General features: G+C 41.5%; 1 protein-coding gene across 19 annotated transcripts in view; it reads left to right on the top strand.

Moving 5' to 3' along the window:
- Positions 1–24,708, top strand: part of LOC119706209 — a 346,096-nt gene that overhangs the window by 295,704 nt on the left and 25,684 nt on the right. For 14 of the 19 annotated variants that reach the window (XR_005258447.1, XR_005258439.1, XR_005258441.1 and 11 more), the window contains 4 exons: positions 12,168–12,273; positions 15,200–15,334; positions 15,898–16,229; positions 21,206–21,970. The gene's annotated coding sequence lies outside the window, so the exon portion shown is untranslated. The remainder of the gene's footprint in view (positions 1–12,167; positions 12,274–15,199; positions 15,335–15,897; positions 16,230–21,205; positions 21,971–24,708) is intronic. The other 5 variants (XR_005258444.1, XR_005258442.1, XR_005258431.1 and 2 more) reach the window with 4 other exon arrangements.

Raw genomic sequence — 24,708 nt, 5'->3', positions numbered from 1 at the left:
TGTTTAGTTTAAAGGTCTTTGAAGCATCTCCTCTGCTTGACCCTAACTCTTTAAATTGCAAAGCCCCTTCCCAATCCTCTATTACAAACTGGACCTATAGTGAGAGACCCAAAGTGCCCACTGTAGCGTGGCACAGGGGGAAGGCAGCAGGGACCGAGGACATCGGCTGCCAGCTCTGTGTTCCGCACAGCTGCAGAGTCAAACCTCTGGTCCTGGTTCAGAGATCTTGGAAAACTACATGTGAACACAGGATTTTGTGGAACTATGTCATTCCTCAGTGCAAATTCTGCTTACATAGGTGAATATTTTTGTATCCATTTTCTTATAAAATATTTGATGTTAAAGATGCTTAATTATGCCAATGGTCGACCCTAAGTCTGTGTCATCTGTGTTTGGCTGTAATATTCAGAAATTCATGAGCACAATCTAATATGAATACCAGGAAGACTAAGAAACACATAGCTTTATAGAAAATCTGAGAATTCAGTGGAAGGGCCTGGATACAGTTTCACAGTAAAATAAATACATATGTTTAAACTTCATTTCTAGATTTCACTTTAATTTATGCATAAGCCCTGTACATAATGAAAGGATAGGTAAAAAATTATAGATAACTCGCTACAAAATAAAAGAAAGTAGTTCTTTTAGTTCTTCTGGTCATTTTTTCCCTGTACTAAGTCTTACAGCAGTTAATTTCAATATTCATGTTAAGGTTCAACCAGAGAGATAATTTTGAATCCTAGCCCTGTTTAATCCAGTGCTTAGTCTAGTGAAGTTTCTCTGGCTATACATTAGGATGAAATTAGAATTAAGTGCAAAATATTCATACAAATTTCTCTGCAGTGCATGGGATGAGGAAATAAAGGAGCTTGAAAAGCAAGCTACTTTCAAAGATGATAATTCCGTATGATAAGTTTTGTACTAATGTCATATACAGCCAGCAAGGAAATACTTCAAAATCGGAGGCATCGCATTTCATGCTATTTCATGTCAAAGATGCATGACTGAAAAATTCCTATTAAAAACATGAAAACATGCCAAATGCAGAAAAGTGAACAACTGAGCAAAAAGTGAGACAAAGTGTTACTAATGTCTGCCAACTGGTATTATTCACAAGTACCATCAATCACACATGAGCAAACTCCAGCACTGCCCCCCCAGAACATGAAAACCCAGCTCACCCCTAACTTCTGGTAGCATAGTTGTCCTGTTTGTGGTTAAGATTTCCTTTATTGTTCAGAGATTTTCTCCAGTTCTGTGCATCTATTTTAACCCTAGCCAGTCATGTTGACAAGGAAAAGGCAAGAAAAACCTATTCAATTAAAACATCTTTACTGCTATTTAGAATGCAGATGAGCCCCTCAGCAATGAGGAAATTAGTATTTTATGGTGAAGCATTTATATAGTTTATTCTATATTTGAACCATAATAAATTACATCCATTTTTTACAAGAATTATAACTGACATGCTGTCAGAGCTGTACATGTACAGCCTTAGAAATATACATAATACTTTGAAAGCTGTCACATTCAGTACAGTTGTAAACATCACCCTGGGTTACCAAGCTGTTATCTTTAGGTTTACTTCTTCAGATAAACCATGGGATCTTCACACATTTCAACCAGAAGAAAATCAATTCTCCCTCAAACAGTTGCACAGCAGTTTACCACTCACATTTAAACGCACAGCCTTGTACTAGCTTGGATCCCAGTTTGGGTCTGTTTGCAAAATAACCTCAATTATGGCCTTTGAGTTAGGTCTGGGAGAAGACCAGAGTGACTCAGTGTCCTCCCTCATGTTGGCATTCTTCAATCCAAAAGTGCCACCATGGTTCTAAATGATCCCTTTTGTGGAATATTCAGATGTGTGTATTATATTACAGTGCTGTTTCTGCAGGGTTACTTTTGTAGACTCATCCTTCTGAAATACTGTGTATAAACCTGTTTTCGTGAGTTTGTGGAATTGTTTTAAAAATATTATTGGAGAATCATAATGTTGTAATGGGATTCTCTAGGAGGTTCCCAGTTCTTCAGAAATATCATTACTCTTGACTATGTTCTTTAGGATGCTGACAAAAGCTACCTCAGATGTTACCTAATCACTGGAAATGTCTATCCTTTATTCCCTTGTATGCATTATTTCCTACTTCACAGTACAAAAACAATGCAAAAAAGAATAAGGGTTCCCAACTGGAAATTTTATACAATTAATTAATGAACTCAGGCCTCAAATGAAAATGATTTTAAACAGAGCTGTGATTCAGCTTCAGCAAGGTGTGGTTAAATGGCCTCTGCATTCAGAAGACTTTAGCCACGATCCTGCAGGGAGTTATCTACCTACAGACATCTGGTCCAAAACAAACCCAAAGGCTTCAGTGGGACTCAAGGCACTGCCAGGGTCCTGAAAGACTCATAGGGATGGAGAGCAAGCAAGGCTAGATGAAGCTAGCATGGGAGAAAAATGCTTTAACAGCTCTTTTCATGCAAGAGGGATGTGAACTCAGGTTTTGTGTCCTGAGCAGAGCCTGACATTTAGGCACTGGTGGCTTTTGCCCATCAGGTAGAGCAGGAAGGGGCAGGTGCTGAGCCTGACAGCTCCAGCCGGATTTTTTTTTTTTTTTTTTTTTTTTTTTTCTTCTTCAGGTGGTAGCGGTCTACACCATAAAACTCCTTGGATGGAGTTGGATGCTTTTCCATCACAGAGCAGGAAGATGTCTTCCATTCTTTCTGATCTGAGTTCTGGTAGCCCCAAATGCCATCGCAGTGCTGGCTTCTGTGGTACAGAGAGGTGAGGAGCCCCAGGAGCACCCACCACTGTGCACCACAACACTTATGCTGTTGTTACAGTTAATTTCCTCCTCTCTTTGAACCATCTAAATTCAGTGCATTATCCTTCTGCTATTTATGTAAATGTTTAGATTAGGTAATATTTTATTCTACAGTGAATGACACCATAATCCTCCTTATTCTTCTCGTTTATCATAAATATTTAGTTTGTTTTTAGCTTGTGGGACTAAACACAACATCGTTTTCATTACTGTGAAATCTTCCCCTTTTCTTCTCCTGCAAGCATTCCTGGTCCCCTGGCAGTACTCTGCCTCCCAGAACATGCTAATATTGCTTGCATTACTGCAGGATTACCACAATGAAGTATACACTTGGTATTATAATTCATAATGTTGCTTTAAAAGATTAACCACTCCCACGGCTGTGTCTGGTAATTACAGAGCAGACTTTCTTTTTTTTAAAAACAAAGAACAGCGTGCACAAAATGACTGGCAAGGAGGTAAGTGTTTGGGGTGTGCTTTGTTTTTCAACCTCAGAGAAAACCAGATGCAAAATTGATAAAGGAGACGGAGAGTGGGTTTTAAGCTGAGATACTTCAGTATATTAGTAATTTAACAGATTTATATAAAGGAGATGGCACTGTCGGCCCCTGGAATGTCACAGACTGATGCGATTGGCAATTGCCAGCTCAGATGATTCTCATGAACAACCCCAAAATAATTAATAGGCCTTCTGGAGTTTTCCAGGCAAGTGAGTATGCTGGTGAAAGAGCAATAGTTAGTTTAGCCTGTCAAGGTTCATTCTTTTTCAAAACTCCAGTCCTCCCTTGATGCCCTCTAATGGTTTTTTGAAACACCAAAATGTTTTTGCGTGAACAACATTACCCATTGTGCTTTAGTTAAATGCATTTTGATGTCAGACATACTCCTGGCTCAAAAATGGCTGTTCCCGACCCCTTCCTGGGGGGATCTCCAGGGAGGGCAGCCAGATTGACTTTAATCGGCCAAAGACAGGGGATGGGTTTTTAGTGCGATAAACCGATCGAGTGTGCAAAGTCACATTAATATGTGGAAACTTGATCAGCTTTTATTAAGGGATCAGGAAATGCTTTAATTGCTGAGTGACAAGAGCGCTTGTTTGTTTAATTGCTTGTTTGTGTTTGTTGTAAAGCCTTGGGGGTTGTGGTAATTTGTCCCATTGTTGTTTGAAAATATGGGTCTGGTAGCCAAACCGACAGCAAATGACAGACACTGGTCTGGTACCAAGTGTTGCTTCATCAACGTTTTACCACATTCCCAGTTTGGAGAGGATGGCAGCCTTTGAAGCAACAAAGTGGGATTCTCCTTCCAGTCTCTCCTTGCTTGCATTGTCCAGAGCTTCCACACTGTGAGAAGGTTGGAATTCTTGTACTTAAATGAGGAGTTAGTCACTGTCTGTTAAATGAAAGTAGCATTTAAAGACTGCTGCATGGTAGAGCAGCACTTAACAGGTTGTTCTGTCTTTCACAGCTGGGGATGTAATGGTTGCACGATCCAACATAAAACTCCTAAAAGATCTCAGAGCCTGAGGCAAAGTCCATTGAAACTGTTGGTGTCTTGTTTGTTGGACTGGCCTTTGATCAGATGCTAATGCATAGCGATAGCTTTTCTATACCTTTCCTGAAAGGGGTTTTAGCATGGAATTGTTCCCTGCTGTAGGACTGCAGCAGTCCTTGGGATAGATCTTTCCTGGCTGGAGCTGACCACAAGCCTCTGTGGTACAATGATGCCTGGCATTCCGTGGTGGGAAGAAGTATTAGGTTTGCTGTGAATTTACATGAAAAGTCCCTGACTAGCAATTATTCTAAATATAAAGTTTCCTGAGATCCTAATATTTCTTTCCTCTAGATTCTTGCCTTACTTTGGAAGTTAAGTTTTCCATCCAGGAGCACAACCTGGAAAAGCTTTCCCTTCCTGTTTTCTCTAAATTAGCCTTTTTAAATACTTTCTTGATGGAGGAAGATAGAGGGTCACTGATGATTAGGGTTATAACTGGCTTTCCAGATCAGCATCCAGCACTGTAGAATGCATCTACTTCTATACAAGGAGCCTAGGAAAAGTCGTATCAATATACATTACAGGCTTGTCATAACTCACTCATTTCCTATTTCAAACAGGAGGAAATATACTTGAACATATCTGTTGTATCTGTCAAGACTTCTCATTTGTCAAACTATTAGTGGTCCCTCTGTCAACATAAATAAATCTGTCCATAAATCTTGACAGGTATAATCATTTGTTGCATTTGAAAGGCAAGTCTCTAACATTAGACCCCTTTTGATTCCTAACATGATTATCTTTAAAGAAAGACATTTCAGATGCCTTCTGAATCTGGCCTCTGTCAAATGATTTCTCCGCTCTCGCTGAGTTATCTACTTGTACAAAGTAAGCAAAGGCAGAGTTCCTGCTGTCAGCTCTCCTGAGGACCACACGAATCACCAGCACCGCAGCAGTGCTGAGGCCTCATCCTGCAAGTGATTATGTCCTGTTTGTCAGACCAGGCTGCTGTTACACTTATTGTTCTTTACAGCTAGGTTTCTCATTCCTATTCTGAGCCATTCTTCTGGCACCAGTTGTCCTTTCCTTACTTCTGGGAAGCTATCGAAGAACATTCTTTGAAGGTGTTCCATCGGATGCTGCCGTTCTTTTCAGCGCTGTTGTTGCTGGCAAATAATCCATACTGCACAAGAGAAATAGGCCTCTGAAATGGCTGCTAAAATATGGGCTGGCATAGCTTAAGATTGAATTCCATAAATCCAACATTCACAAGCTCTCCCACTGCTTTGGGGCACACTGAGCAGCTCCAGCCTCCCAAGGCTCTCCTGGGAAATATGAAGTGACCTTATTTCTATGTTTGATGGCCTAGTGATAGTAATTTTGCCTGCCTGATGAAGTTAACAGCTATCTGGCATTCACCAAGCTGGAATATGAAGTGAGGGTCTTTGGCCAGAGCTCAGTGTCTCAGCAGACAGCTCTGGCACACGACCCAGAACCTGGTCAGTGCATGCATACCAAAAGGAAGCCAGTGAGCCCACAGCTCTTATGGCTTCATAACATTCCCTGCCACATGGAAAACCTAAAGCACAGGCTTTGCAAATGAGAATGACTCAGGAGGTTGCTAGGGTTGAGTTTGTGGGAACTGCACAGTGAAGAGTGGATCCTCAGGGAGCTCCAGCAGGAGCCAAGGTAGTTGGTATCAAAGCTCCTGCGGTGTCACAGGCGTGCCCAACTTATTCAGTCATGGGAAATTAGCCGGTGAATGCTGGAGGAACCCAAGTCTAATGTTTCCCCTTCGGTCTTCTGACAGTGAAGAAAGGAAAGCTCTAGTGTTTTCCATAAAATGTATTTAAAGTTCTAAATCTTCCCTCTTTCAACTTTCCACTCCTCCAAATCATCTGCGGTTTGCTACAGGAAAGGTTTTTAATTGACAGAATTTCAACTTGTTCTCCAAAGAGACTCATTACTTCACAGATTCTTTAGCTTCCTGGGGCCTTGACGTCATGGGGGTATTCCTTGCTTTCTTCAGTGGATCCTTACCACTGAAACTAATTTTTCAATGAGCTGCAGAAGAAGTCTCTGTACCAAAAATTTGCTCCAGACCTTATGATGGCTTGTACAGGATGTCCAAATGAAGGGTGTCAAAATACATCTGTTAGATAAGGTTTTTGTCTGAATCAGAGCTCTCAATGCATTCGCTCATTAAATAGCTTTTTTTTCCATGTCAAGTCACTATTTAGGATAATATTCCACTGGAGCAGACAATATGCCAGAGCCATAGGCATCTAGTTTGCTATACCAGCATGGTAGGCTGGAAGAAAACAGGAGAGTTCAGTCCTTCGTTTCAAGGCAGGGATCCTACAGAAGTAGGTAGTTAAGATGCTGTTTGAATTTAAATATTTAGAAATATATAGTCAAAGAGGAAATTTGTCTATAGCCTTGCTGACAAAACTCTTGGTTTGTGAAATTTGTTGAAGGAAGGGAGATAAACACCTTGCTTTTATGAGTCTGCATGATATGGGGCATGTGCTTAAAAAAAGAACACAAGTTCATCTGAGTTCACACAGACGCCCACATAGGTTGATACCATTGGAGGGTCTGCAGGACTCTGCAGCCCGCAGGTGAGAGCTTCTGAGGGGCTGAATTCTGGAGGTGGATGCCTAGATTGATCTACCCATGCCTTTTGCATCTGTGCCTGTCAGTGCCCCCCGCACAACAAGCTTCCACAAGCTCCCACCACTGCTGTTCCTGGTTCTCTTTCCCTGGGCCAGGAAGGGTGCTGGGCTCTACAGCTTCCTTTTCTGTTGACTGGCAAGATGGTACTTTGTCAGGTAACTGCTGTTGCCACCAACTGCAAAGCTCACTAGAGTATAATGACACCTTCTGAGCCGCTTCTTTTATGCGTTAACCTACTTGGAAACAGAGGCTCATGTGCAAATTCCCACTGTATTTTGTGAAGGCTGGAACATAAGCCAGATCTGAGCTGAATTTCCCCTTTCCAAGAGCCAGCTGAATCAAAATCCCCTGATGTAGACATCCCCAAATTTTATGGGTGCAAAAGATGTCTTGATCCAAATTTTGCAGTTTGCTCCCATCTCTGCTTAAAACATAAAATGTATGTTTTTAGGGAAAAAGGATATAAACATCTTGTTCATGTTTGAGCTGAGAATGTCTTTTTTCTGTAGGCTGTCAACACAACTTCAAATGCATGCAGCCTGTCCAATCTGACAGACAATTTGCATATTTGTGGAATGCTAATGCCAAGTTACTGTATACATTTGTACATGAAAGCATTAGAAAGTTTGAAGGATTAAAGGTGGAAATGTATCCCCCTCGGCCTCGATTAGAGATCAAGACAGCACATCAATAGATGGCAGACAAATAACTGCTGCTTTGCCGTTTGGAATGGCTTAACCCAAAAATAATAAAATCCAAGCTATTTCCTAGGACATAAATAGCTGAGGGCTTTACACGTGCTAATTGCCAGAGCATTGTTTTAGCCTTTTGAGAGTGTAATGTGAAGTCTGGCACATCCAGTGTGAGCCCTCTGACACGGTGATTGTCTTTTTGTTCTGTACTAGCTGCGTGCCTGGACCACAGCTAGAGCTCCCAGAGCCACCCCAGCCTGAGGCATCCATGCTGATGTCTAGGGCTGAGCCTTCCTCAGTTGCTCTCAGGTCCTGGAAGGTTCTTTGAGGCCAGATGGAGGTGCTTGGCCCGTGCAGAAATGACTTAGTTTGCCATGAGGAGGGCGTCAGGAGGAGAAGCAGCAGGTGCTCAGCGGTTTTCCGTAGAAAGATGATTGCTTTGCGTGCGTCAAGATATATTTTGGAGCCTGGCTCTAGACCCAGTGATTTGAAAATGGAGACTTGGAGTCTTAAAAACAAGATATGCTAAAGAACGGTTTTGCATGGTTCCTCCTAAGGATCAAAGCCTGATACTATTTATTTTACTTGTGCTAAAAAATAACCTCTATAAGATGTTCTAAGTTGGCTAATGGATATAATTTAGGCCCAGACATTGGCAGCACGTGACAGAGAATGCAGGAGCTAGTCAAATCCTTCCCCCAGTCTTTGATCCAAAACATGAATATTCCTTTGATTCAGAAAGGGTTTGGCCAGCCTTTTTCGCAAACGGTTGCACGTCTCTGCGTTTTCTGGCTGGGGGAAGTGGAAGTGGCAGAGCCTCAGATACCTGGGAACCAAGAGCTGAAAACTCTCCTGGAAACTTCTCATGGTCTAACGAAATTCCCGGGCCAGCTTCCAGCCTGAGCGGATGCAGACAATGAGCCAAAATGAACCACCAAATCTGTCGAGATTCAGCCGTCATTTACAAAAGAGGACTGGGATTTGCAAGGGAGTTTGTAGGAGCTGAACACCCAAATCTCTTTAAATCCCAGTGGGACTTCTGTTCCTCTCTTTCTTGTATGCCACTGAAAAGCCTTGTCTATTTATTTAAAATATTTTGAAGACCTCAGGCAGCACTTTCATTACAGACAAACCTCTCCACCAAAATTAGAAAATCACAAAGTTTTAGCTGCAGTCGCTGAAAATCTGTTATTTAACACACCTACCCAAAAAGCCCCAGGCTACACCAAAACTCTTGACCAGAGATAGCTCTGTGCTGTCACAAGACAGATCTATCTTTAGGTACCCCAGTTTGAAAACTTCACCCTTAATGCGTTCAGAAAAAGTACGTTGTTGTTTTAAAGTACATTACTCAAACGCTGAGATGCCTTCCTACTGGGAGCAGCGTTACAAAGCCGAGCTCTGCCTGGATGCCTATCCAGCATGGATCTGACAATTCACATGTAGGAAAAGGCCTCTCATGCATTCATAGTTTAGATGACCTCCATATATTTGTTTAAAAAATAATTAGGCTTGCTTAGCTTTTGTGCTGTTGCATTTTCTTTTTTTTTTTTTTTTTTTTTAAAGTAGCTTTTCCTGTAGCACTCCCAGGCCAGTACAATGCTGGCTTTTAAAAGTGATTTGTCTGTTACCAGGCCGTTTTAAACTTTTACTTCCTAAGTCCTTGCAAACCAGCAATACAAGGAGACTAAAAAAAAAATCTCCTGGGGATTGTTTTTATAGTAACAGTGAAAGCTTAAAATGTTGCAGCAGCAGCCAAATTATTTTTCTTTTAGTGGAAACAATACCAACAACTGGAGTCTACACACAAAACGGATTAAAGCTACCCATAAAAATGACTAACAAATGAGTGCTACATTTCTTTTTATCATTTACTCTTTATAAAAAGCGACAGTTTGAAGGCTACTAATTTGGCAAGTTATTTCCCCTCTATAGTCATGGTTGCTCAGTAATTAGAGGATATATAAAACATGGACGTAGACATTCTAGTGCAGTCCAACATTTTTGTGTGGTTTAAGATAAAGTCCACTTCCTTTCTTTCCAACTAATGGAAAGCAAGGTAGACGTATCCAAAACTTAACTGCAGGACAAAGTTAGTTTTCAGGCAAAACTTTCAAGGATAGTCTCATGACAAAAGTCCAAGTCCTATTTGCACTCCTAAATTGTTCAGAGTGAAGATGTCCAAAGAAATCTAGTAACCTCAGGGCATACAGAAGTGTTTTCTCCCCTGACTAAACAAATGCCTTCTTGAGCACAGATGAAATCAAACATTTAAAATATTATTAATTACTAATGCTAATTGTTGAGAATTTTTTTCAAGTCATGCGTGCTCTCCATAGGTAGGTAATTATTTTTTAAAATCTATTGCTAAACATGGTACTTGGTGTCTAAGCCCTCCATCACTCTTGAAAATAGCATGTATGTTTTTAAGTCACTTAGGTGGGTTTTGAAATCTTTGTCTGCTATTTCATCATGTATTTTCTGGCAGTGGCCCTTTCTATACCTGTAAGTAGTAAAAAATATATTGCTCCCTCTGAAAGCGAAGAGCTAAAAATAAAACAGAACTTGGTTTAATCAACATGAAGGCAAGCTAGAAAGCCATTAGTTGAAGAAACTGAAATAAGAGAACTCAAAAGGCCTGGATGGAGAGCAGGGAAATGCTTCAAACGGGACATGCAGCAGTTGCTGGTGAAATTCCGTGTCCGTGCCTGTTGTGGTTGGGGTCCAGTAGGCTGGTACAGGGATGCTTTGTGGTGCACGTGGAATGCTGAGGCAGGTCTTTGGCATGTTTCTGGATGCTGGGCTCATGGCACAGGGTCCTCTGTTATGTGTGTGATGCAGGATCAGTTACTCCAGTAATTACTGGTTTGTCTGCCCATTGAGATGCTGAAAGCAAGGCCAACATCTAATATGGGGTGTGTGGCTGTACTCTAAACTTGGCCGTTTGTCCTGATTCAATGTGTGAGTGCTTGCCTGCTGCGTGTCAATAATAGATTAATGTATTACTAATACAGTCATTATATACTATATAATAGTATATTAATATATAGGTATATTATTGTAGAATGAGATAACATAATGCTAATATATTGATAATATATTAATATAAAAATAGTGATATTGCAGCAGTATATTCAGAATTTATCAAGTCCTAGAGAAAATGAAAAATTTCTTATAGGCTGAAACCTCCCCAAAGCCTGTACTAGCTAATAAAACCTACCAACTAATAATTATCTACTAATTTATACTAATACTGGCCATGAGAGGTAGACCAAAAGCCCTGGTCCACAAGATTGAGATTAGGCAAATAAGGTTCCAAAACAAAAAATTGTCTCAGTTTTAAATACTTTTCAAAATGGTCACCATTGCTGTGAGAAACTCTGTTCCAGTGTATATAAAACATAGTGGAATAATAACATCTCATTTGATTATACAAAGTAGTTTTTTCCTTAGTGTTTTAGTTCTCAAAATTCCCAGAATACACCACATGGAAACTGTTCACTTGAGAAATTAAGTACCGTATGTGATAAGACAGTCATGTGAAATTTTTAAGCTGTCATTAAAAATGATTATAATTAGGACAAACTATATGAAAATGCTTTAAAATTGAGACCCTGGTGAATTAAAAATTAAGGGGTATATTATGTATTATCATGTTGAAGGGCAGGGATTTACGCGTGTAACTCCCATTAACACTAATGTGAGTTGCATTCCCAAATCCCCACGCCTGGCGATGAGCATCCGCCCCCGCGTTTGTTGTCACTGAACAACCTCAGCTTTTGCTGTGCTCCATCACAATTCCTCTGCCTGCTGAGAACAAGTGGAACGGCAAACCAGGAGTTTAAACTGTTTTCCCTCGCAAATCTAGGCCCCCAGATAGAGCCAAATGTAATCCATCTAAGCAGTAGCTGCCCTCCCTTGAGTAAGATTTACTTAAAAAAAGTAACTGTCACGGAGTCTCCTCTTCCCTACAACTCTTCCTGTGTTTTCCCCCACACTTAATAACAGAGGGTTGGGCTGCAATCATTTTATTATGTCTCCTCAAAATGCAGGAAGCCAGTTGCTGGGGGTGGGCTTGTAAAGGCACTTCCATCAGGAGCCTCCAAAAGGAGCTGTATCCATGGCAGTGTGGAACTCCCACGTGAAGAGTGAATGTGTTCTCTAAGGACAGTGCACACAAGTGAAACATCTCTCTTATTTGGCAGGGCCATAGGGCTGTCCAAAGCTCTGAACAGGTGTGTATCCAGTGGCTGTGCCGGGCTTTGGGTCACACTCAGGTGAGGAATGAGCTGCTATGGCTTGGGCTGCAAAATGTTGCCAGTTCATTTAACTCTCAGGTGCTTTCCTTGTACCCCAGAATCAGCAATTATGTGAGTTTGCATCTTGACTTTTGTTGGAAAAATTGTAGTCCTTGTTCTTAAGAGAGAAACTTTCATTATTGTACCTTAAAAGTTTATTTTAATTTTTTTTTATATAGAAGTACATAATTTTCATGTGAGTGGTTGTGGAGTCCATCTTGTTGCTCTCATCATTTCATCTGCTCTTTTTACACCCCTGGATTTGGGAATGCTGACATTGCTAAGGTAAGAGAGTTCATCTGTTGCTTGGGTTTGCTGAGAGTCTTCTAATAGCACTCATCAGAAATGTCCTGTCCCACTGATTTTACAAAGGCACCCAGATCCCTTCTCTTTAAAACACATTAAGAAAATGGTCATATTGCTACACTACAGCTCTCAGTGAAGAAAAGCCCACAGAACCACAGCTCATACCTCATACCTTTCTATGGCATTGCAAAATTGTAATTATAATAACACACTACATTCTTAACAACATCTTTTCCCTGGGGCAAAATATATAAATCCAAATAAAATAGATATATGTAGGGGCAATACATCTCCTATTTTATTAATTAGCACCTGAGAAAAACATTTTGCCAAGCTAGAAAAGGCACTGATGAATTTTCAAGGAACCTAATGAATTCCAGGTTTTTTTCTTTATTGGTACCTGTGGATTCTGTTGTATTGCTTGTTAACAGATGCAAGTGGGCAATATAACTATTACATCAGTCAATATTATAGAAACCCAGGCAGTTTCTAAGCAACAGCCCAGCACTGATTCTTCCCAGCTATTTTCTAGGATTTCCTCAGACACAGTAAGTGAAGAGGAGTTGGACAATATAGTCTAATTTTGAGAGAGGAATAAAGCATGAAACTGGTGATTTTCAAAATCATATTTTTGCAGATTTCTTACCAAATCAAAAGAACTAAAATTGAAAACTGTCAAAAACATTTCAACTCAAGAGCTGCATAAACTTTTCTATTGTTCAGGTAGCTAAAGAGACACAGCTATTTTGCTTCATACCTTGCCCACAAAAATAATGAAAATAAAGATCATAATAATAGAGCCTCTTCAGCTTGTTGGACTGAAACTGGATTTTGTGGTGTTTCCGTTTGCAGATTCACTCATCAGTTCAGTCTGAAAGTAAAACAATTTTTTGTCTTTTTTAATATGAATTCTATGGCCAGTCAAATCTGGCTCCTTATGGACAAAATCATAATAATCCATAGTGTTTAAGCCACATGGACTGTGTGTATGTGAGCACACATAATTTTGTGTGTACACAGATAGAAAGGTGTATTTCAAAGCAATGTCACCCTCAGATGTCACTGGCTGATAGAGTTTCTTTGCCTACATATTGCAGAGATGACATCTGCTTTATATATAACTGGGGATTCAATGAGGCAGCATAGCTGGGTTCTTTTTCATTACCCTTAACTTTTCAACCAGGATTCTCTCAGAATTTGGGGAACACTCTTTCCACACTTTTCTTTAGTCCAATATGGCACCCAGTGTCAACTTCAGGTTTTGAACCAGACTTCTAAGAAGGACAGTGCTCTTTCATCTCTCTATGAATAATGCCCTTTCAGAAAACAGTTTATATTTAGAATAAATAAGAACAGACATACGTGCACACCCGTACTTGTGAACCCAAATGTGCTTCCAGGAGCACAACCATGAAAAAGCAAGAAGAAAATATTGTAAACCAGATGTTCTCTGGGTTTGAATGCTCCATTGATTTCCATACACCATGCAAGGTTCTGGTCTGCTAAGGGAGTAGAAGCAAGTTCAATATGGGAGCTTGGAGTGCCAACAGTTTTGCCTTGCTTGGGAAGGTGGAAAGCAGGGGCTGTCTTCACTCAAGTCTGATTTTTGGGAAAAAAAGAAAACAAAACCAACCTGATGACATTTCCAAAACAAAGTTCTCTGTTGTGATGTTTGAGTTATGGGCCAAAATACTTACCCCTTTAGCCAAAAAAAAATCCCCAAGTTCATTCACAAGAGCTGTGGTTGCATTCTCTTCTTCATTGTCTTGTTGTCTGGGCTTGTCCCCTCTTCTTGTTGTGTTACAGTGGCATGATGGAGATACCAAACTCCTGGGTGCTGTGGGGTGTGTGGCTGCAGGATGGGAGACAGCCCAGACAGCCAGGCTCTGGCTCCCACCAAGGAAATGATGCAGTGCTCAGAATTCAATGGTTCTTCTCTCTTTTCCTTATTAAGCTGTTCCTATTCTTGGGTGTTAGATATTTTTCAAATAAACATTAAAAGATGGTTTGAGAAAAAGACACTTTCTGCTCCCTCGGAGGGGAAGGGAAATATGCATCTCAATGAAAACCCCCTTTTCTATTAAAAACTGGTTTTGGTGAAATGAAATCACCCAACCATACAGCTCAGTCCACACAATTTCCGTGTGTTTCCACCCATTCCTCCTTCCCCTTCCAGTCTCCAAACCATTCTCTGCCTGCCTGATACATGTTGACATGAGAATTAAATCGCTAAGAAGTATGAATGCTTTTGCTTTAACAGAAGGCCAGGTTACTATTCCTAGCATGGAAAGTTAAATGAAATCATGCTGTGAGTGAATTCCTATTGATTTCTTCAGGATTGATCAGAAACATTTGTCAAATTTTGTTTTCTTTCTATCCTACATCTTCTTTAGACACATAGTTAAACATACTAAGGAACGTTTACATTTTAAAAATGTGTTCTAAGGTCTTTATATAAACATACGTGTAATAAAAGTGACTGGTGATTTATATTTTCTATATACATTCAGATACTTCATTTTCAAAGCCAAGGTTTTAAAAAATAGGTGTCTAAATTCAGACACCTAAGTCTATCTTTACAGTCTTTGGTTGCCTGATTGTCAAACATGTTAATACTCAGAAACACTTTTTTTTTCTGTTGAGTTGTCTCTTTTTGACAAAAATTTACATTGGGCTGGTTTTCATCTATTAGAATCAGAAAGGGAAAATTAAAGATTATAAATTTTCAAAGGATTTAAAGGCATTAAGAAAAAAAGCCCTAAAACTACACATCTTCTTGCATATTTAATTGCAGAAAATGATGTGCATTGGTACAAGGCACGTGAGTACAACCCAGCAGCTTCATCCTTGCTCACTGAATTTGACCTAAACCCCTTTTTCGCAGCATTTGTCTTTTCTTCTTTAGGTTCACACCAAGGCCTCCCGTTTGAAAAATGTATGTGTGCTCCTGCACCTAATGTATATGCATATTCAGTGTGACTGCATATGGAAATGGAGCATCCATGCCAAGAGTTTTCCAGCCAAGAGGCTTTTTGCATGTGTGAGTCTGGAGGGTTGTGTGCTTTTGGGGTAATTGTGCGTGTAAATCCAGCGGGCAGTCACACACTCAGCTATAACCTGTACAGCTGCATTAATACCTTTTTTAAAACATCTAGCAAAAGCTGGTGAGAAAAATGATACCTTTTTAGACACCTGGTCCTTGAAATAATAATAGAAAACCCGTAAAAACTGATTATGGATCGTGAAATGATGTGGTTCAGCTTTCAAAACCTGCTCCTGGGTCCCCCTCATAAACACAGGTCACTCTCACATTTAGGCACTATTAGATTTGCAGGTTTAATTACAAGCAAATAATTTTTTGAAGTGGTAAAAAGAAATTGATGCTGTTCTAAAATCTAAAGAGAGAAATTTAAAATTTTAAAAAATAGGAAGAAATAAATAAGCATATAACAAGAAAAATTAGTGGAGCAGCTGTATAAATAACGCAGTGTTAAAGAATAAAAGGAAACTGCTAAATCCACTTGGGATGAGCAAGGAGCCTAAAATCCCTTTATGCTCTAATGAGGTCTAGCTCATTGGTTGTGCCTTTTCTTTTTCTCCCAGCTCCAGGTCTGCCTTAGAAAGGCACTGGAAGAAAGGAAGGAAAATGAGGTTATCCTACAAAATAATCTACTACTATTTGGTAAGGGCACAGGAATAGAGAATGAAGCAGTGGTTTAATACTGGGAGTAGAAGCTGCATGTAGTAATCAGCTGAACATTTACTTCATTCATTAGTGCAAAGCAAATGCTGGGTTGTGCAGAAGTCAATGAAAAATTTCCACGGTTTTGCTGCAGGCTTTGCTGAATGACACCACTTGTCCACAGAAGTGCTCTGAACCTCAGACTCAGAGCCTCAATGATGCACCTGGAGCTCTGCATGTGGAATCCAGCAAGGTGAGAAAGACACCTCTAATATCCTGGGAGCAGGGGACCTGTGGCTTTGCACCTAGAGGGTGAGTTCTGCACTCATCATCTGAATTTTGTAACAGCTCCCAAGGTCTTGAAGATAATCTAGGATTAGCAAAAAAAACCCCAAAACTGTAAATCAAGTAATGCACATGTTCTTGTTGCTGAGAAGTTAGAAACCATGGTTTATTCTAAGCAGAAATCTGTTGCTTGGATATGTAAGGATGTAAATTAAGTTTGTGAGACTTTTCAAAGGGACAAGGTGCTAGGAATAAATTATTAGTTAATCCTAAGGGTTGTTGCTTGTCCAGTGTAATTATGACTTTTTACATGATTGTGAGGCTTCAAAAAGGAGCCAGGGAAGCTCCCTCTGCCCAGGAGCTCCACATTTCTCTGCAGACACCCAGTGCCATGAAGCATGTGGAGCCTGCCTGGTGCCTGCTCCATTTCCTGAGTAAGGGCCATGGGGAGAGGGAAGCCAACACAAACTGTGCTCCAGCAGGACTGGGCTCTCAGTGTTTCTAGGGAAAGTCCAACTGGCAGCAGTTAAAGCTGCCTTGTGGGGCTCTGGCACTCGCCAGCTGTGCTGGGCACTGCCACAGGGCAGGAATTCAGGGATGGTCATGCTCTCTTTAACTCTTAGCTCAGACTCTTGACCCAGTGCCTGGGCCACCTTGGTGAGCTTGCAAAGCATTTGCTGTCCTTTCCAATCCTGCTCTCATGTGCTTGGCTCATTGGCATGAGGGCTAACACTTGCTATTTTTGCAGCATTGACTGACTGCAAGCCCACAAAGTTCATCAGGGTTTTCTCTAGTTAATAGGTGCCCTATTGTCGTTACTACCACGTGCAGTTGCTTTGTGATGTGACATAACTCTTATGTGGGATTTGGGGCTCCCTTCAGTTTCCTTTGCTAAGTCTGAGTTCCATCTTGACAGAGTTGATTTTTTTACCTTAAATTTTAGAAAATATTTTTTAAGTAGCTGTGTGACTTTATCACACAGGAAAATAAGTACAGATTTAATTCCATTTCTGACTGAAATCTATCCCACCTACCAATCCATCTATAATATTTTTTATTTTTCTGTCTACCTCTTCATCTTTCTAAATAAGTGCATAAAGTAGTATCTATTCACTAGGGCAGTGGTGGTCTTAGAATTTAATTGCAACCTGAGGTGTCTGGTGCTCTAACGTGCTGTCCCATCCTGCATCAAGGAGACCTATAAGACCTAGAGAAAGATAAAACACCTTCATGTAGTTTTTGCCTGCTAATAGCAGTTCTATCATTGCTGGCAAGACAGTCAAACACCAGGTTCTCCCAAGGGTATGTACAGCAGGCAGAGCTGAGAGAGAGATTAGCAAGTTTTCTGTGGAAGGAGGGTACATCTGCAAGAGTGAGCAGAGCCTTCACTGGTGTGCCACTTGTAAATGCATATGAACTCTGTAATAGGTGCAGTGCTTTTGTTCAACAGCTGCAATCTTTTCTTTGCACCTCTTTTGTTGAATTCAGATAAAAGCACTTCATCGTCAACAAATCTAATATCTGTTCTTGTCCCACTTGAAAGGGTCAAATGAAATTTCCCACCAGAGAATAAAAAAATCCTGAAGCTCCCCAGCGAGTTTGGGTGGCAGCATGCCAAGAGAGAGGGGAGAGGAGGGGAGGAGGTGGTGGCTGGGTGCTCAGCAGAGCAGTGATGTCAGTGAGGGTGAAATGTGCTCCCCAGGCTGGCAGTCCCATGGCAGGAGAGGCAGGGCTGGCATGGCAGCCAGGCAGGAGCTGTGAAATCACTCCTTCCTGAGATGCCAGGGCTGACTGTCCCCAGAGACTCCCATTTAGGAGATATGGGGAGGCTCTTTGGGGCTGCTTTCATGGTGGAGATGGTCCACAGGCAGGGATGCTAAGGCTGCAGTGGGAGCTCATGGGAGGGGAGGAGGAGCCTCTTGCTGGCCTCATGGTCATGTCAGTATTTCCAATGTACCTGGCTCTGCAGAGAGGAAAGGAAGCTGGAGAGGGGGAGAAGCCCCAAATTCTCCTGAGTCTCTCCAGTCAAGCATTGCTCAGGATACTCTATGACATGCTGAGAGAAGGACTCAAAAAAAAGCTTCCTTTCACAATAACAGCACCAAACCATTATAAAAATACACCTACATCTTCAGCAAAACTGCAGCATATGTTTTTGAGTCAAAGACATTTGCACCAAATGCAGTCTAGAGATGTCTGGCAGCTGAAGCGGGGAGCAGGTGTATATTTAGCTCTTTCAAATATGCACTTCAGTGCATGTAAATATTTGCTAGGTCAGAGCTTCAGTGTGCTAACGAGCCACATGTGACAGTGTCCCTTTCCCAGGAGCCTGTGCTTTGCACATTCTCTCAAACCTCTGCCCCATTAGTGCAACGTGTTGTTACGTGGCTCGTGCTAACTCTATCTCCTCGTATCGCTGTAGAGGCAGCTCCACCTCTGCTGCAGTAAACAGCTTTTCCTGACAGTGGCAGGTTGTAGGGACAGGGACACAGTCCCAGTGCAGTCCTAGTCCTGGTGTCTTCCAAGACCCAAAGCCTCAAACAAACACCTACAAAGAAGTCAAAGAAAAGATGTGGTCAGAAATTTGAAATTAGAGATTTTCATCTTTCAAGATAAAACTATTGGGCACCTATAAGTTCTTTGGATCACTTGCACAGGCTATGGAATACTAAGACCTAGAGAATTGCTGCACTGTAAACCTGGACAAAGACCATGGCCTGTTCAGAGCAGGGGATGGCACAAAGTAGTGAAAGGACATGGAGTAACCCATCACCAACACCCACTTCCCATATCAGCAAATGGACTCAGTTATGAGAATAAAAGGGACCTTGGCTGCAAATGACTTAGGGCAGCATAAATATGTATTATGAATTTTAGGCTCAGACATAATTAAATGCCATTTGTCAGATCTATGCTTGTTTTTCATCTCATTTGAGTTTTACAGAATGAATTAACTAACAAATGTGCCTCTGATTCTACCATAACAAATCATTTCTCAGAAAAGTTGCCTCCAAGCAGCAGTGAGAGAGTGACTGGGGGGAGTGACCTTCTGCTGTGAAGTTGTCACGTTCCAGCAGAGCCCTGAGTGGCAATGACAGTCTCGGTAATGGGGAGCCCATAGTGGCCTGGCAGTCTTGTTGATAACTTGTTAATTTATTTAGTGCAGTGGTGCAGAGGCAAAGATCTGGAGTAAAGGGTGGGGTGGGGTGGGCTGAGCCTCAGGGCTGAAATATGTAAATATTCTGGTTTGGAGGAAAAAAAAAATAAATTTCTTGTTCATTGTCACTAAATGAGGTTGGTGACAGGAGCCACTGGCGAGCAAATAGGCTCATGTTTGTACCAAGGCAGCTTTCATTAAACACCTGATACAGCAAATGTATGGTCAGTGTGTGCACAGTTTGGGTAATAGAGCTCTAAGTGCTCCTCTTCTGGCCATGTGAAAGCACAATTACAGCACACCAAGGGACTTCCATCCTGAGCTGAGTCATAGGATGAGAAACAAAGGGTCTGTGTGCCTTTGACAGGCAAAAGGGAGACAGGGTTTAAGACCATGTGCGAAGAAATCCTTTCCTTGCAATTTAACTGTATCTTGTAGAGCTATATCACTTTGTTCCACCATATTAAACCAAAGGTCCTTCTTATACTTAGCAAATTACTATAGCAAATGGATGGATTTGCTAACCATGTCTTAAATTCCGTTCTGGAGTGTCAGCAATTGCTCAGGAATGGGTGGTATACATCCTTTAAAGGATCAAATATCTTCTCCAAGTGACAAGCTCCTGCAAGACCCAGATCCATTGGTAATGTCATAAAAGAGATACCCCAAAATCCAAACATTTATGTTGTTTGGAGAGTCCCACATGTTGTCCCTAGCAGGTGGCCTCCTGCAGCTGAACTCTTCATGCTGTGTAGTTCATGCATTTATGAAAGTAGTTTGTCATATCAGGTTAATGAAAATATGCAACAAATGCTCTAAATTGAGCTGTAGGCAAACAGGTGAGTCAAACAAGTAAAGCTGATAAAAAATGTCCTGTGTACACCTCTGCAGAGTTATCCTTAAAATATCATAAAGAAGATGGGCTAGAGAGTATTTAACAAATAGTGTGGTGTCATTTGAAAAACAAATCCAGATGGTGGTGTTAGCATATCCTGTGACTTAACCATAATGCCATGTGTCTGCAGGAAAACAATAACCCCACACAGCCCAAGCCTGCAAGCCTGAATTCATACACACTGAGGAGTTTCCTTATAAATATGAGTAAAGAAACAGCACCTGGTGGCCAGGTACCCACAGGAATACTGGTAGCAAGTGTTGGATCTCACCCATGAGCACAGCCATTCTCATGGCAGGCTGAGGAAAAGCACATTTCCCTCTTCCCCAGAGAGGGAAGAGGTGCACCAGGCTGTCGGCAGGCACCTGTCATCAGCTGTGTCCCCAGAGGTGTCCAGGCATCTTGGGCAGCCTGCTCCCATCTTCTTCTTGCTCTTCCCAGGCCCCAAATGTGTTGCTGCAGCTGAACTGTGTTCTCCAGCTTCTAGAGGGTCTGGAGTGCCCACGGGACACCTCTGCTCTTGGCCTCAGTGCATGAATGTGCACGAGGAATTTCCCCTGAACATTTATTATCCCTGGTACCACAGTCAACAGTTGGCTGGGTAACTGAGCAAATTTACTTGAACTCTTTATTTCTCAGGTCTTATTTTTCTAAGGAAGGCAATAAATCAATGACAGGAAAAGTACTCACCAGGCAGAAATTGGGTAGCTTCATGACTTAATCAGCACTGATTAATGCCGGTCGGGAATCTATCTCTGCATTTCTTTGGAATACATTTTGGAAAGTCTAGTAGTTCCTAGCAGAGTTTTGCATGAAAAATTAAATTAGTTGCATATTCCTGTCTCTCCTTAACAACTAGGTTCCTTGAGGCTCACACCATCTTTTCACGTAGGTCTGTCTGGGTGCTCCGTGGAGCAGAGCTCCCTCCAGAGCTGAAGGCAGATGGTCGCTGGGGAGCCCAGTGCCAGGTCTGGGTGACAGGAGCGGAAAGGCAAGGACGGCCACAGCCGGATGAGACACTTCTCTTCCTCTCTGGATGTAACACGCTGAAAACGCCAGAGATACGTCAGCCAGAGATGGGGCTGGGGGCCGGAGCTGCGTCAGAAACAGCCCTTCTCCTGCGGGGGTGGAAGAGGAGCCCTGACTCCCCAGGAAGGTCAAGGCCGGCCAGCAAACAACCCGGGCAAGAAACCCCCAGATGGATAAACAATCCAGACATCTGGTGAGATCCCGGCATTGCTGCAATCAGGGAGGTTTTGGCACCGGCTTTGACACTGCCAGGATTTCCCTTGTAATTAGCAGCGTGCAGCCTGTCTGGGGAGGATGTTCCCTCCGGAAAGCTGCTGGGACCAGGCTGCAAATCGAGCTTAATCTCTGTGAAGCAAAGAATAACACCCAGTTAGTCTCTGGCTCCCCAAATAACAAAATATTTCTAACTGGAACTCAACAAATATTAGATGCTACTGATAACTAACTACTGGTAACTAACTGGCTTGGTTGCTGGCAAGATTTCCTAAGGGGCTCACGGTGGGGCCACGAGGACAGCAGTGGAACAGACTTGGAGCAGCCATGAGAAGGGATTCAGTATGGCAAAGGGAGCATAAACCTCAGAGCATGTGGAAGTGCCTGCATCCCCTTCACAGCATCAGAAAGTAAGGTGGGTACATATAAAACAGGCAAATTAAACCATAAATATATTATGATAAAAGGCTCAGTCTGGTAAGATTATCAACATAATAGATTTTTCAGTTTCTACACTGATCCAGGCACACAGACACATAAAATACCTCCACAATAGGGTTTTTCTTGAAAAAAAAATAAATCTGTGTTGTTAAAGACCTTAGCTACCTGTATTTGAAGATCGTTGTCTGAAAAGATGAAAAACATACATTTTCATTTCATTTCAGATTAGCATGGTAAACAGCTAGATCTGCTCTTTCAAGTGGAGCATTCGGCTCCATTTGTTAGCTTTGTTGCTGATATTTCACCTCTCTTATTTACTTAACATAGTTTGACAAGAAATTCTCAGTGAGATAATATATCTACATGAAAGACAGGCTTGGGGAACAAGTCCAGGGGTTTCAGTGGGACAGAATCAATTATTTATGTCTTTGCCATTTTGGTCTGCCTTCATTCCACAGAAGGCACTCGGAAGAACTACCCAACCAGCTGCACATTTTTGGTAGATAGATGCTTTCTATTTTTAGGAAAAAGTAAAAAAAAAACCCAAAAAAAAGGGGACATCAGTATAAATCAAGATTGCACCCACTTGCGAAAAATAGCAAATCCCAAGTGATGGAAGCTAACACCCTGCAAAACAACGCCCTCTCCCCAGCCAGGCAGGATGGCCCCTGCTGCAGGGAGCAACCAGTACCAACAGAATTAGCAAATGTTCCTGTTGCTTTTTGCCACACAAAATTAGACAAACTGTATAGAAGTCAACTTTATTTTTTTCCCAAACAGCACAGTAGAAATGATCCTTACACAGCAACCAGCTGGTGCAAGGAGTTTCTGAGGCTGAAGTAAGGCAGGTGATGGAGGACACCTCCATTCAACAATAAATATCAGAAAGGAAAAATGCTTACCCGTTCTGGATAGCTCAAAAACATAAACCAGAGCAGTCTCACATCCAGCCCATCTCAGCTCAGATCAGCAGGCAGACCCTGAAGAGACCCAAGGCACTGGAGTTCCTGTTTCAGCACCGTGTGATGGGACCATGCCAAACATCAGTCCAAAACGCAGGCAGCTGTGCCATAGCCAAAGGCTGCCAGGCTGCAGGGACAGCAGAGTGACTCCAGTTCCTGCAGCAGCATCACAGTAAGTGACGAGGGGAAGTTTCTACAGCCCATGAGCACTTTGTCAGTCAGAGGTCAATGAGAAAGGATAAAGAATACAAAAAAAAAAAAAAGCATAAATAAAAAAATAAGTGGGGTAGAGGAATGAAAGGGAATGGGCAGTGAATTTAAAAAATAAAGAGAGAAACCAAAGCATGCTAAAAACTTACCCAAAGTAAAAGCCAGGCCTTCATGATGTGCCTGCAGAAGCCTAGGTGAAATCTCCCCCTCACTTTGATGATAGAGGGTCAGGTCTTTAGGAAAAAGGGTTAGCCTGGACATAATGAAAAGAAAGAATGTAGTGCAAACGAAGGAAAATAAGTGAGTGGTGCTGTACAAAAATAACGATTCTGTAGCAACTAGGCAATATTGTCATCTCTGCACACATCCAAGGACTTAAGTGACCCACTACTCTTGCTGAGGATCTGCTCCATTAATAATAAGAAAGAGCAATTTAAACTCTGGCTTTTTTCATTGTGTTTTATACAGGTTTGGGGAATATGTTATCAAAGGCTCCAATTCTGGCCAAAGTCCACAGGAATCATCACCTGTGGTCAGGCCCTGGATAGAAAGATCAGAGCTATCTTTGCGTAGCCCAACCACCAAAAACAGATCAATCAGAAGTAACTCAAAAGGAAATAGTCTACAGGGAACAGATGAAGATGCATTTAGAGGAAATAATCCCCATTCAGGATGCCATTATTAAAAGAGAGAGATAACTATCAGAGCTAAGATATGTCAGGGCAACCTCGTTGACATGGGACTGGAGAACTTCTACTGTAAAAGCAGAGAAACTAGGTCAGTGCTTTTTGAAGAGAGGAAAGCTCAGGGTGGACATCATTATTTTATACACGATTCTAAGGGGAATAGCTAGGAGAGATGTCAGAAAACTAGTGTCAAATACAAGAACAAATGGACAGGCTCTAAGAAAGGGAAATGAAGAGAAACTAAAGGAGGCTCGAGCTCAAGGGATATAAACATTTCTGTACACACTAAGCAGTTGATGCAAGGACTGGGTTACACAAAGGGCTGCTAAGAGCAACCAATAAGGGCTTGGAAAAGGAAAAGCTTTGTGGGGTACAGCCACCTGAGAGCAGACAAATCTGTCTCTTGATCTTGTCTGTCCCTAGAATTGCCCAAGTTTCAATCTCAAAATTACTACGAGGTTCACATAGAGTAAATCTCTGTGCAAGTGCAATAGATTGAAGTGAGAATTCAGTTTATCACTCAAAGATAAAACTCAGAAGAGCGTTTGCCTTCTAATTCTATTAATATAAATGTAATTACAAGGGCTAATTCCAATTCAAATGTTAACTTATAAGGACTGGTGGAGGTAGCAGCCTACAGAGAAAGAGATGATGCTGGAATCCCTGATTCCTATGTTTGATCAATAGTTCAGTACTAATGGACTTTATTTATTAATTGGAGCATGTGGTTTGAAAATGAGCCTAGTTTTTAGGTGGCATGCTCTAACAACTAGAATTTTTGCATGTTGCAGCTGTCTCTATACAAGAAAAAAAGCCTCTCTGTAGTGTTTTAACAGATAAGAATTGTCTTTATT

The sequence above is a fragment of the Motacilla alba genome, chromosome 12 (genome assembly GCF_015832195.1).
Source record: "Motacilla alba alba isolate MOTALB_02 chromosome 12, Motacilla_alba_V1.0_pri, whole genome shotgun sequence".
In the NCBI taxonomy this organism is placed as follows: domain Eukaryota; kingdom Metazoa; phylum Chordata; class Aves; order Passeriformes; family Motacillidae; genus Motacilla; species Motacilla alba.
This window is presented reverse-complemented; position numbering and strand designations above follow the sequence as displayed.